Consider the following 14,260-nt stretch of genomic DNA (forward strand, 5'->3'; position numbering starts at 1 on the left):
GAGTGAGGCTCATTTTTAGCTTCTGACAAGACACACCCCTGGCTTTAAAAACCATTAGTTTGTTGCAAAATCAGTGGACAGAGCATTGAATGTGCAAGGGAGAAGCCTTCAGTGTGAGATGATGGGAAGGAGGGCACTGGGGTGTTGCAAGCCGATCTCATTTCATCAGTGAATGTTGTGGGGCAGATGTTGCCTCCCCAATCTGTGTGTCGGTGGTTTGGTTATAGAACCACACTGCACAAGTTCAGAGATGTCTCCTTCGTGGCATGAAAAGCTCCTGGGGCTGAGCTTTCAAGGGTGAGCCACGGCTAAATTAAGCCCCTGTGAAGTTGTAAAACAAGGGGAAGCTGGAGGGAACATGGATAAAAAATGCCACAGTATTTGGGGAGCAAATGCAACTAAAGGAACAGTCTCATGCTTAATTTTTGATACACAGCACCCTGAGGCACAGTTACTGCCCTGCAAATGACACTGAAAGACCCTCCTTCTGGGGGTGTGGAAGGAGGAAAGGCACTCTATATATGCTCAGAGGCACCAAATGCCTTTTTTATTACTGCCTGCTTCTCTGAGTGGCACCTGGAAGTATAAGCAAGGTTTTTGGGCTAAGTGCAATCAAAGCCAAATATTGTGAGATTTGCCCCGACTCTCTCACTGTGTTTTGTTCTCATGGTAGCTTTCGGGGGAAGGGCGTTTGCTCTGCATATGGAAGATTCAAGACGGAGCTAAATTCTCCAAGCTGGTTTAAATGAATCTAGTTATTAATTTTCAGGATTGCTAAGGTGTGTGATCGTACGTTTAGCATTAAAAAAATGAAAATAAAACAAACCTTAGCAAGGGACACTTCATTTAAAGAAACACCATCTAAAATGTACAGTGATAATATGTTAAGCCCAAACCACATGAATTCAACACTTAAAACTTTGCCAAACTTCTCACAGAGTTGGAGTTGCATGGGAGAATACCAGCGCAAGATCCTCACGCATCTGGAGGGCAAGGCTCAAACATAGACGGGCACCAGGCATTTCCCACCTCAGAGGACCACAGGAAACTGCCTTCTGCTGAGCTTAGCCCATTACTCCCTCCAGCCCAGCACTGTCTGCACTAGCAGCAACTCTCCAGGGTTTTAGATAGGGTTTCCCCCCAGCCCTACCTGGAGATACCAGGAAGTGAATTTATGTGCAAATTTGATGCTCTGCCACTGAGCCACTACCCTTCAAAAACGAAAGGCGCAGGAGCAGAATTTGCGGGGAGACCCTCGGGAAGACCGGCGTATCTTAGGGGCTGTCTTGCACCACACTGGGTTCTTCCTGGAGAAAGCCCATCATTCAGAGCACATGCAGAGGCTGGATTTAATCCCCCACATGTCCAATTTTAAAAGGATCTCAGAAGGAAGAGATAGGAAAGGTCCTTCTCTGCCCATGTTAATACTGACAAATGCTGTGGGCTCAGGCTGCAAGGAAGCGAAGAGGCTCATTCTCACGGAGTGCTTTTTCATTTGATGCTGAAGCCCCATCCTCCAGTTGAAGGCTAGTCAAAGTCTGTGCCTGTGCATCTTTGGGAAATATTGCAAGACGTCTCTATCTGGGCTGCCTTTCAGGAGTTAGAATTAAGTGGGCAGGTTGGGGAGGCAATCTCTGTCCGAATGCCTTTCTTTCTGCTTTATGCATGGGATGAAGGAAGGGGACTGGCAGCCCCATCCCTCTCCCACCCCCACCCCTTATGTCCCTGGAGCATCACCCTGCAACCCAGTCAGATGGGAGGCATTGCTATTGCTGTTGCTATTACTATTTGTGCACCCAGATCCAATGGCTCCTCTTTGAATCTGCCTCTAACAAAACTTTGGCTTGCAATTCTTTACGGATATCACAGAAATGAAGACAGCCCACTCTTAGACACAAACTTGCCTCGCCTTTCTGGCAGGTTTGCCAACTTTTTTAAAAAAAATAAAAACACCAGCCTCGGCTCCTTTGCCTGATCTGCTGACATGAGCAGGTAACAAGGTTTATCTCTTGTGTTGTGAACAGCTGAACATGAATGATGTCTACAGAACATGTTTCTCTAAAAGGTACAAGACCAGGCCAGGCTGGTCAGTTGTCAATCCTGTTCCAGAAAGAAACAAAACAGGATGTAGTTCATTTCCTTCACAGCACGAAATGCGGAGAGGGAAATGTTCATGAATCAAGCCAGTAATAGGGAAGTTTAGGGAAGTTTTAAATGTTTAATGCTGTATTGTGTTTTAATATTCGGTTGGGAGCTGCCCAGAGTGGCTGGGGAAACCCAGCCAGATGGGCGGGGTATAAATAAATTATTATTATTATTAAAAAATAAACGTGGTTTGCTTCCGTCCATCCATCCACCTGTCTGTCCTAGATATTGGAAGTAACAGGCAGAAGAACCATGATCTATAAATGAATGACTGACCAAGGCTCCTGAAATGATAGAAATGGGTCAGCAAACAGATGTAGTTCATATAAGCCATGGGATCTCTTCACCTGTTTTGTTAAATGGAGACTATTTTTCACACACTATTATTTTGTGGTGTTGAACAGATAGATAAGATAGATAGATATTTGTGATTGTGGTTTCAGTTAGAAAAACAAAACAAAAAACCCCCTTTCCTCTCTAGAAGTTTCCCTTTCTTCCCCACTTCCTTCAGTTTTTTCCCAGGTGTTCGTTCTTTCTTTCTTTCTTTCTTTCTTTCTTTCTTTCTTTCTTTCTTTCTTTCTTTCTTTCTTCTTTCCCATCTACACTTCCCTGCCTATTGATTGTGGCAACATCATTCAGCCGGGTACCACAAATGTGCAAAACCAACGTCCAAACAGGCCTTCTTTTTTAATTTCCAAAAAGCCGCACACAGTAAAAAACACACACACACACACACACAGGCCAAGACACACAAGAAGTCTTACCCCTGAGCAAAGGAGACCCTTTCCTTCCCAAACCGCTTCTTCCTGGAGCGCTTTTTCCGCTTCAGAGGCAATATCCGAGTGGGAATCCAGGTAGAGCGGGCCACTCCATTCATCCCTTGATCCACTCATGCATCCCATCATCTGCAGGCAAGAAAGTTTGCATCCTTGTGCTCCCAGCACCTGCCTCCTTGTGGCAGGGGTGCGGCTGCCACATGGGGGGGCCCTGATCCGCCACACGCCCAGGTGCTCTGCACTGACACCATGGGCACACCTGGGGATGCCTGCCCCAACCACTATATATACCCAGCCTGGCCGCATGCTGTGTCCATCAACGGGCTTCCCATTGGCCGCTCCAGTGCCCCCCTCATAAATATTAAAAGCCAGGAGCAAGGATGCCATTGGCTGGGAAAAGAAGGGCAAGCCCCTGGGACAGGAGGAGAGGGGGGGGGGCTGGAGGAAAGGGGAGGGAGGGAGGGGGAGGGGGGAATGGGGTGTGGGCCCTCAGGGAGTTGGAGACATCTGTTCAGCATGCATATTTCATAAAGAAGAAATAGAGAGAGAGGGAAGGGGAGAGGCAGAATGAAAAAGGGAGACAGAAGCCGGCACGCGTCGCCTTCACATAGGAGGGGAATCATTAAAGCTGATTTAACAGAGGCAAATCCCCCCCCCCCCGAAGCCAGCCTTGGCATCACCCTGAATTCTGACAGTTGGTGCAGCGGACTTTCCACTTAGGCTGTGTGTGGAATAGGAGGCCGCGTGGGCCAAGGTGGATTTGCAAAGGCCAGCAGCCAGTGGTCAAGATGTTTGGAGTAGGGGGGCTCTCCCTGAGTCCCCCTCCTTCACGCCGCCCACTTGCTAGCCCCTGGGCCCAGTCAGCACCTCCAGAGGATGAGGCGTGAGGAGGTGACAGCTCCTTCTCCCAACTCCTCTGGCTGCTTGAATGCAGTATGAGCAGAAGGCAGCGTAAGGACGTCAGAAGAGGCTGGCTGCAGGATCAGGCCGGCCAGCCCAGCATCCTGCTGTCAGAGGGGCCAACCAGATGCCTGCAGGAAACCGGGGAGTAAAAACTTGAGTGCAGCAGCGCTCTTGTGGTTCCCAAACAACTGCTATTCCAAGGCGCTCTGCCCCTGGCAGTAGTTTGAGAACATATCCATATGTAGCCACGGATAACCTTATCTTCCGTGAATTAGCGTGATCCTCTTTTTAAGCTGTCCAAGTTGGTGGCCCTCGCTCCACACCGTTTTGGAGCGAACCACAGAGTTTTAACAAAAAGCTGTGTGGAGAAGTACTTTATTTTGCCTGCTCTGAATCTTCCAACATTCAGCTTCGTTAGATGTCCTCACGTTCTAATGTTATGAGAAAAAGCTGTTCTCTATCCACTTTCTCCACACAATGCAAAATAATCATTAGCATATGCCCCCATAATGGCCTTTTTTCTAAACTAAAAAGCTGTATCAAGGACAGGAGGGTTTTTGGGTCTACTTTGGTCCCTGACGGGCCTCAGCCACCATCTGCTGGTGCCACTGCCAGCTCCTGGCCCCTGTCTTGCAACATGAAGCAAGCACACACTTATAGGGTGAGCTGCTTTAAAGTATTTTATTCTTCCAGTTTATATAATACTTTTGTGCGTTCAAAATGCTTTGTAGGCATGCTCTTGTGTTTGTCCTTCTAACCCCCTGCAAAGTTGCATTTATATCACCTGCGGCAGGTTACTGCTTTTACACTTTTTCCAAAAAAAGATACAGGTTGTCTGCCCCATGGGGAAACTTTGGCCTGCCAGGTGCTGCTGAACTACATCTCCCATAATTCCTGGCCATTGGCCATGCTTCCCATGGCTGATGGGAGTTCTTATGTTCAGGGCAGATCCATTGAAATAAATGGATATGTTAATCATGGCTATGAAGTTTAGTGGCTTACTCTAAGTAAGGCTTACTGTGCCATTTTAATGCTTTTGTTCTACATCTGTTTTTACAGTATAATTGTAATACTATGTAAGCTGCCCTGGGAACATTTATTAATTTTTATTTTGTGGATTTATATCTCACCTTTCACCCTATACACAGTTGCCGGGCAGGTCACGGCATAAGGATCACATCAGTTCCGTAAAAAGAAGCCAGTCTTACTTAACAAAAATAAGATTTAAGAGAATACACATGTTCCTCATTTGCTAAAACATTTCTTTACTCCTCAACCTCAAAAGGGTTGACAAAAGGAGGAAGATGTTAAATAACTGCAGGGACAGGGAATTAGAGGGTGGCAATGGGAGTGAGATTATGGCAGAGGAAAGAATACTAACGCTACAAATGATTAGCAGATTAAAACATGAGTACAATCACATGTAATATAACCATAAAATACAAAACCAACAATAATCCAAATACTAGCTGCGGTGAGATACAAACATCAAATAAGCACATGGGTAAAATGTTTAGTTGAGTGTGAGTCTGTGTGGTGGGCAGAGCAAAAACAACCAGAATCCTTTCTGCTTAATTTGGGTCCAGTCACTGAGCAATGCCAGAAATCTCGATGATGGCCCCCAGAATATGCAGCATGTTGTTAACAGCACAGATTTTGCCACACCTGTTGTGGATTTTGTTTCTTGCTTCTTTTAATGTATGGTTTTCATCCCCCCCCCTTTCCCCCACAAACAGCTCAGTTTAAGCATGTTTTCTCTCTGTTTGGGGGGGCGGGGCGGGAAATGTAATTTTAAAAACAACTTTATAATTGGGTTTTCCTCCACTGCCCCTCCATTTAATTGGAGCCATGGACTTCCTGATTTGTAGTTTCTTGTTTTAGCCTGGATGCTCTGCCAGAAGAGGGAAACTTGACCAGTTGCAGCTCGGCCTCCAGGGGAAAGGGAAATGCCCTGCTTGTCCGCACAGTGTTCCTTCCTGTAAAGGGCGCACGAGCCCCAGTGTCCTCCCTGGGCGTGATCACACTGCTAGAACTAGGTTCTGGAATGGAAGCCATCCATCATGGTTAGAGGGTCAGACTAGGACCTGGGAGGCAAGGCTCAAATTCACTCACTGGGTGATCTCGGGCCGATCACTGCCTCTCAGCCGAACCCACCTCTCAGAGTTGTTGTGGGGGATTAAATGAGGAGGGGGAGAACCATGGATGCCACCTCGAGCTCCTTAGAGAAAAATGTAGGCTATAAAGGCAATAAACAAAAAGAAATGACAAGTAACCCATAAAGTCAATAAACATCCGAACCACCCCTGGCCATCCTTCCAGCTCCACTTGCTGACAGGGCAGGTTCAAGTGATCAGCTGCACCTCTGGTCAATGGCAGAGCAAGCCAATTGGGCACCTGGGGTGGCGTGATAGCCCTGCGCCCAGGGGCAGGGCCAGCGCGAGCCGGGGCAGGACGCTCTGTGGGGCCTCCGAGGAGTCTGCCTGCCTCCTCCCACTCAGCCGCCCTATAGCTGGGAGGAGGCAGCAGACCCCTTTGGGGCAGCGCAGAGCCAAGCCACCGCATCACTCCCAGGAAAGACGTGTGGCTCTGGCACGCTGCAGGCCCCGCAGTGAGTGCCGCCCGGCATTTTGTCACCCCCTCAGTGCTGACACCCGGGACAGCCTGCCCCCGCTGCACCCCCCTTCCTCCACCCCTTTCTCTGGTGCCCGTCAGATGTCTCCCATCAGACCCAGCCATTACGACCATGTTGGCTGCAGCTAAAAGGAGTTGTGGTCCAAAATGTCTACGTCTGTTAGGCTTGCTGTTAAAATCACTTCGTATCTGATGCTGAAAACCGCCTTCAAGGTACATTCTGCCTGGGAGTGAATCCCACCAATTGCAGCACAGTCCTCTTTTGAGTACTCTCATTTCAAACATTGCTGAGGGGTGTTTGTGTTCCATTCAGATTGTAAGGCCCTTGGAGCAGGGACCTTCCCTCTTTTAGCTTCTCCGCCGCACCTCTGCGACAAATGCCAACGAGCGCACAAACGGCGCAGCCAACTGCGGATTAATTGTTCCCGAAACCCCTAGCAAACACCCCCTTTGTGCCTCGGATGTTCCTTTTCTGGAAGAAGAGACCTCCTTTTGCAGAATCCGAGCAAATCCAGGCCGACTGTTCCCAGGCCCAGCTCTGGACTGAGTTGCTATGGGCACAGCGGAGGCTGCTGTGAGTGTGTATTTTACAGGGAGGGGGGAGTTGAGCGGGAAGGCAAATGGGAGCCATGAAAACACCAGAGAGGCAACATTTGGCAAGAGGCAAGGCGACATATTGTACAATCCCATGGGGAACCTTGGCTGGCCTGTTCTTGTCAGGCAGAGCAGACGGACTTAACCCTTGAAGGGCTGGCGGAGCGCCGCTGCTGACTCCCCACATGCTTTATTTTAAAGTGAGGAGCAGAAGGAAGATCAGCAGCTGAGAGATAAACCATAGTGGCCATTATCGCTATCATATTAAAAAAAAAACCCCACACCAAATCTTCAGCAACTGGGAAGAGACTCCTCTCCATTAAAATAATAATAACAACAACCTTGATAGGCTTCTTGGCTTAACTTCAACTCCTGGGAATTTCTTTGAAAACAGAATTGTCTTGGAATTGTCTACAAGAAATGAGGGCGATCCCCAACTGCTACAAAGCCATTGCTAGGAACCAAACCCCCCCACACGCCTTCAACGAAAGAGGTGGGTTTTGGTGGGTAAAAGGACTGCCATGGGCTAGAGGCCATAGATGCTGCCATAGGAGAAATCCGCCCTGACTTGGAAGGCTGGACCCCAAATGGAATTATAAATCAGTGTCCTGCTGTAGGGTCTGACAGCAGTCTGTCGTGGTTCCAGCACCGTCCAACATCTTCATTAATTATGTGGGTGAAAAGGCAGAGGGGGAAGCTCATCTGAACGCTATTTTAGGTTTACGTCCTGCGATTTATACACTGCTTGATTGTAAACAAGCCTCAAAGTCGTTTACAAAGGAATAAAACAGTGGAATTATCAGTAAAGTTAGAAACGGCTGTTTAAAACATGCAAATAATAATAATAAAATTGGTGATATAAACATATGAAAACATACATCAGTATTCTGCATACCTGGACAGTCTTGCCTAAACAAAATGTTTTTATCAGGCACCGGAAATTGTACAGTGAAGGCTCCTGCCTGATGCCAATAGGCAGGGAGTTCCAAAGTGTAGGTGCTGCCACACTAGAAGTTCAATTTCTTTAAAAATGCAGGACAAATATTATGTGGCACCTGTAACACGGTCAGTTTTGCAGATTTAAGCGGTCAAGTGGCAATCTGCAAGTAAACGGGTCCTAAATTGTCCAGGGCTTTATTTACTAATAGTAACAACTTGAACTTCGGCCAGTAACAAATTGGCAACCAGTGCGGACCTATGAGCACTTATGTGTTTTAAACTGGATTTGATCCTCACTATGGTTGGCAATTGGGAAGCCACCTCAAATGTAGGAGCGATGAAGCAGACTGTCAAAATTCCTAACGAACCATTGTAGTCTGCCCAGGAAATGCCTAGACTTGCTAGGCTATGTCCGAGAGCCTATTGGAAATTCTGCCACTTGCACCTGATCACAGGAAGCGTCTCCAGGTAGGACCCTCCTGCCCATAAATGTTTGTGGAGGATAATGCTATGAAACAGTGCACCCCGAATGCCAGTTGTTGGGAATAACAAGTGAGGAGAGTTGTTCTTGTTCTGGAGTCCTGCTTATGGGCTTCTTGCAGGCATCTGGGTGGCCACAGTAAGAACAGGATGCTGAACTAGGTGGGTCATTGGCCTGATCCAGCAGGACTCTTCTCATGTCCTCATGCTCCCAGTTGCCTGTCTAGAAAGTTAATATTGCTCACTGTGTTTGATTAGCAGGACTCTTTTCCAGAAACATTACTGCCCAATTCAGGAGCATGAGGAAGGGGCCAGAAGTCTGAGCCATCTACCTACACAGCCTGGCCCCAGCTCTCTGGGTACATTGGGTACATCCTCACCCTTACCTGGAGATGCCACTGGGGTTGAAACAGGAAACGCCTGCATGCTCTACTGCTGAGCTACAGCCCTTCCCCAAACACTCAAGAGACACTCACTCCTAGGCAGTGAGCAGAGGGGAGTGCACTGCAGAGCATAGCTGTCAACCTTCCCTTTTTTTGCAGGAAATTCCCTTATTCCAGTGCCGTTTCCTGCTGCTATCCCAGATTGTTAGATATCCCGTAGACTGTCCCCGGGACAGGTGAGGCTGCTGATCCCTTATTTTTGAGGCTGTTGATCCCTTATTTTCAAATCTGAAAGTTGACAGCTATGCTGCAGAATACATGCAGGGTTGGAACATGTGGGCTCAAAAACAACACAAGGAGAGTGCTCTCGGCCTCTCTGCAAAGTCACACATGCAGGGAGAGGTGTGTGCCTCTGACTCCATGTGGCTGGGCAATTTATTCTGTGTACGCAGCGTTGGCTTACCCTGGCACGCTCGCCGTCTGTGCCTCCCTTGCCAGGCCGCCTGAGCAAGACCCCTCCGCCCACTGCCTGGCCCGGCCCGCTCTGCTCCCTCCACTAGGCCTTCTGCCTGGTTCACCTTATTTCCCTGGGGTTTGCGTGCAGCCCCCGACAGAAGGCCTCGCTACTCAATATCACCGCAATCTGTTGCTGCTCCTGCTGTCAGATCTGTGTAAAAAGGACACACACAAACACACGGTCTTGTTCCTGTCCCCGTTTGCTCCCGGCTCCTCTGTGGCTTTGTTCCCTCGAAAGCCAAAGTGTAGCAGAAGCTGCCGATCATAATATGGCCCTAATCGAGTCTGTCATAATCGGATCCAAGCTAATTATGCTCCGATCCCTTCTCTTCGGCGGGCTCTATTGCCTGTCCATCTGTCCCCCCCCTCTAAACTGCACCCTCTGCCATTCGCGCCTTTGTGTCCGTCCATCTGTCAGCTGCAGGCCTTCGCCACCACCTTTGCCTGGGTCCCTTCCCGGCAGCAGCTCTGCTCTTTCCCTCTCATTGGCCTGCAGTGGCTCCATCTTTCTCTCTCTCCAAGGCCTCTCCATCAATCCACTTAGCTGCTGCTGCGTGGCTCTCCACCTCCCCTGTCCATCTGCTCCTCTTTTCCCTGGCCCTCTCCTCTTGGGGAGGCCCCTCTTCTTTCTCTTCTCTCGCTCTCTATCCATCTTGATTAGAGCCAGCAGCTCTGCTTAAAGCTGCCTCCATGCTAGCCAGCGGAGAAGGGGGGAAGAGACGAGAGGTTGGACGCAGAGGAGCAAGAAGTCATTGGGGAGGCCGGTGGCATAGCACCTTTTCCCCTCTTTTTGCCTGCATCCACTGGATTCTCACCCCCGCAATGCTGCTGGGGCATGATAGACCTGCCCCAGCTCCAGCCCCACAGCAGCCAAAAGCCCAGGAGCAAGCCCTCCAACTAAGCACAGGTAAATTGCTCAGCACGGTTCCAGGGATCTGTGCTCAGTATCGGAAGCTGCCTCCCATGGAGCCCAGGCCATTGAGCCCCATCTAACTCAGTAGTCATTCATTTCCCCCCCCCCCACCTTTCCTCCAAGGAGCCCAAGGTGTTGTCCTACATATTTCTCCACCCCACTTTATCCTCACAGCTCACTCCTTGAGAAACACTTAACCTGGCCAGTCTGACGGGTTCATCACATTCCCTCTGACAGATTCTAGCCTCACATATGCAGGATCACAGGTTTGGCCTAAAAGAGAGATTGTTCAGCAGAAAGTGGGGAAGACGGCTGCTCACATGGATTGAAAGCTGTAAATCTTAAATTGCCTACAACATCAGTGTCTCACATTGAACATAACTGATTTGTAGAAAAGACTCCATGAGCTGAAAATAGAGACAATAGAGTACTTATGTAACCCAAGAAAATCTTTAATTTTTTTTAAAGTAATTTTTTTTATGTAAACAGGCGGAAAAACAGAAATTCCTCTTTGCATTTTCTGCTAATGTTTTTCTTTAATCTGTTTTCTTTCCCTCTTTCTCTTTCCTTTCTTTTTTCACTCTTTCATCCCTCTCTTATGTTTATCTTTTTGATTTCTTTTTCTTTTTCTCTTTCTGCTTTGCTTATGCTTTTAATCCCCTACTCTGGGTTAGCAAACAAAGGTGATGGATGGTTGGCCAAGGAACCTGTGTGAGAGGCAGGAAAGTGAAGATCTCCCAGGGTGGGAGGCTGGGAAAGGGAAGGGAAGCTCCCAGGTGAGAGCTGGGGGTGTTCACCTCTCTCTGGGTAGGGTAAGAGTTAAGATCTACCTACGAGAGAGGACTTTGCATTTTTCTTTTTCATGTGTTTATTTTTGTTTAGATGAATTTTTTATTGTATTATGAGAAGTCTCTGTAAAACTTTTTTTAAAAAAAATGTTTGGAAGAGTCCCAAACTTCCAGATTGACATCCCACCAAAAAGACCTACAAGGAAAGGAATACCAAGTCTGACCACTGGTCTATCAAGCTCAGTACTGTATACTGCATGGGTAGGCAAACTAAGGCCCGGGGGCTGGATGAGGCCCAATCGCCTTCTCAATCTGGCCCATGGACATTCTGGGAATCAGAATATGTCCTTTTATTTAAAATGCATCTCTGGGTTATTTGTGGAGCATAGGAATTAGTTCATCATTTTTTTCCAAAATATAGTCCGGCTCCCCACAAGGTCTGAGGGACAGGGGACCGGCCCCCTGCTGAAAAAGTTTGCTGACCCCTGGTCTACTGCACTGACTGGCAGCAGCTCTCTGAGGTTTCAGACAGAAGAGATGCCATTGCAGTTTGAACCTGGAACCTTTCGTGTGCAAAGGTTTGCATGCAAGAAGCAGATCTTTGCTTGGCCCCAAGGAGCAGATCTTCCCTTGCTTCTCCCCAGCTTTTGGAACGGCCCCACCAGAAGCTTAGCTTGCCTGGCCCACTCCCCAGGAAGGCCCTTTGCACCTTGGACAGGGGACCGGCCCCCTGCTGAAAAAGTTTGCTGACCCCTGGTCTACTGCACTGACTGGCAGCAGCTCTCTGAGGTTTCAGACAGAAGAGATGCCATTGCAGTTTGAACCTGGAACCTTTCGTGTGCAAAGGTTTGCATGCAAGAAGCAGATCTTTGCTTGGCCCCAAGGAGCAGATCTTCCCTTGCTTCTCCCCAGCTTTTGGAACGGCCCCACCAGAAGCTTAGCTTGCCTGGCCCACTCCCCAGGAAGGCCCTTTGCACCTCCCCGGAAGCCAAGGATGCCATGGGAGGCAGCCAGCTCCAAACTGGGTGATGACAGCTCTGATGCCGAGCTCTGTCGCCAGACTCGCTCCCCAGCTTGGCGCTTCGTCTCCCCGCTTCTCCCGCTTAGCAGCTTTTAAAATTTAATAAGCAAATAATGAATTTGATGGCGTGCTGGATTTGGGAGGGCAGTGTGTGTGTGTGTGTGTGTGTGTGTGTGTAAAAAACGCTGCCACTTCCAGCCGCAAAGGGAGGCTGCAGCCCTGGCGTTGTGCTGAGCCTCAGTTGACTCCCTCCCAGCTCTTCCAAAGCCAGAAAGTTCCCAGTCTGCGAAGCCAGGATAGGAAGATGCTCCATTTATTAACTGCTCCCATTTCTGCCTTCCCGGCTCACTCCCATATGTTTCCCCTCAGGGCGGTGGTGGTGGGGCAGCTGCAGTTCTCCCCACCACACCCCTCTGTCCCGCCCCACCTTTCCTCTGACCCAGGGGAAACAGCTGAGTTCAAAGGTTGGGAAATGCCGCCCCATTGTGCTCCTGGACCCATGCTGTGCCCAGTCAGGGTGTGGGGGAAAAGAAAGGAAGAATTGAAAAGCTGAGAGCCAGGTGTGAAAGGCCCTTCTGGGCAGGCTTGCAGGGCCCTGTTCTGTTTCTTTACTAGATCGCTGAGATCCACCAACCAGAATCTGCCCATCCCTGCAGTCGAGTTCAGGATTCCTGTCTGCATCTTGAACAGGAGCATGGAAAGCTGCTAGATACTGAGTCAGTGTGCTGCAAAATTGCACAGCTGCAATGTTGTTTTCCCAGCTCCTTTATTTTTCCTCCCCACCACAGACCCCTGCCTGCTCTGGTCCAATGATGTTGGACCCCACAGAGAAGGATGTGAGGCTGGTCAGAGGTTCCAGCACCATGGAAAGCTCCAAGCAAGCAGCCCCCCCCCTCCAACCAAGTTTTAAAGCAACTGAGCCTTATCACAGCTACTGCTCTCAGGTTTCACACCCTTGTGAGTAAGGTCATGGCTGGTGCAACATACATTTAAAGCATTCTTATACCACTTTAACGGATGCGGGTGGCGCTGTGGGTTAAACCACAGAGCCTAGGACTTGCTGCTCAGAAGGTTGGTGGTTCAAATCCCCGTGACGGGGTGAGCTCCCGTTGCTCGGTCCCAGCTCCTGCCAACCTAGCAGTTCGAAAGCACGTCAAAGTGCAAGTAGATAAATAGGCGGGAAGGTAAACGGTGTTTCCGTGTGCTGCTCGGGTTCCCCAGAAGCGGCTTAGTCATGCTGGCCACATGTACGCCGGCTCCCTCGGCCAGTAAAGCAAGATGAGCGCTGCAACCCCAGAGTCGGTCACGACTGGACCTAATGGTCAGGGGTCCCTTTACCTTTATACCGCTTTAACAACCTCATCCTGAGAACTGTAGTTTGTTTACGGTGCTGGGGACTGTAGCTCTGTGACGGCTCTCCTACCAATTCTCAGCACCTTCAACAAACCACTGTTCCCAAGATCCTTTGGGGAGAAGCCGTAACTTTTAAAGTGGTGCCATAGTGCTTTAAATGCATGATGGGCATGTGACCTAACTGTGGATTCTTAAAAGGGCCAAACCCCCGTCCTGAAGACAGGCACTTTGATCCCTAGATTCCTCCTACCTGGTGCACTTGCAGCTGTCACTGGTCTACTCAGCTCCTGGCAAGGCATTTGGCTGCCCGGGGGGAAGTGCCTGTGAGGGTCCTGTCTTTGGCCCTGCAGGTCTAGGGTGGTCTTGATTGGCTTGGGACCCAAATATCTGCAAGAATGCTTTCTCCCTTACTAAACTGCCCCTGTGTTCGGACTCAGGAGATGAGTCTTAATGTTGCTTGATGTGTTTGTCTGGCAGATATTGTACCATCCACTGCAATCAGATCCATAGCAAGACTAAACATCCCAGTCAACATTCTTAAAGCATGAAGACCAAGTTAATATTTGGGGGGCAGGCGGACAGGAAGTGGCTTGAACACTGTACTGTATTTTCAGGGCAGCCAAAGTATGTTCACGCCATTTCTGCTGTTCCTCCTATGTCTGTCTCCACTCTGTGCTTTTAAAATAGCAAATAAAATAGCAAATAAATAAAGTGGGCAATGTACGGGGGGGGAGCCATGTACCCTCAGGTTGTGATCTGAGAATAAGCACAACACATGACCCTATTTTTGTCCAGAACATGTTGGAGGGGATGCTACC

The sequence above is a fragment of the Podarcis melisellensis genome (assembly GCF_964234715.1).
Source record: "Podarcis melisellensis genome assembly, chromosome: 16".
NCBI classification, from domain to species: domain Eukaryota; kingdom Metazoa; phylum Chordata; class Lepidosauria; order Squamata; family Lacertidae; genus Podarcis; species Podarcis melisellensis.